Genomic DNA, 265 nt, shown 5'->3' with positions numbered 1-265 from the left:
AAATCCAAAAATTCCACTTCTTCCTTTCATGTTTGGTTTTTTGTTTTTTTTTTTTTTTTTTTTTTTTTTTTTTTTTTTTTTTTTAGATATTGCTGTGTTAGTTTATCATCAAAAGAGATTTAAGTCTTCATGCCCAGAGGATTTCTCTTTAAGCACCAGTACTGTGATCTTCCCTACATTTGCTCCTGGATAGCAAAGTTGAGATCAGGAAGCTCCTACACCCTTGTACTATGATTCAGTTTGTCATCCTCTTGATTATTCCAGA

This window comes from Melopsittacus undulatus, chromosome 4 (genome assembly GCF_012275295.1).
Source record: "Melopsittacus undulatus isolate bMelUnd1 chromosome 4, bMelUnd1.mat.Z, whole genome shotgun sequence".
NCBI classification, from domain to species: Eukaryota; Metazoa; Chordata; class Aves; order Psittaciformes; family Psittaculidae; genus Melopsittacus; species Melopsittacus undulatus.
The sequence above is the reverse complement of the archived record's forward strand: the minus strand, read 5'-3'. Positions refer to the sequence as shown.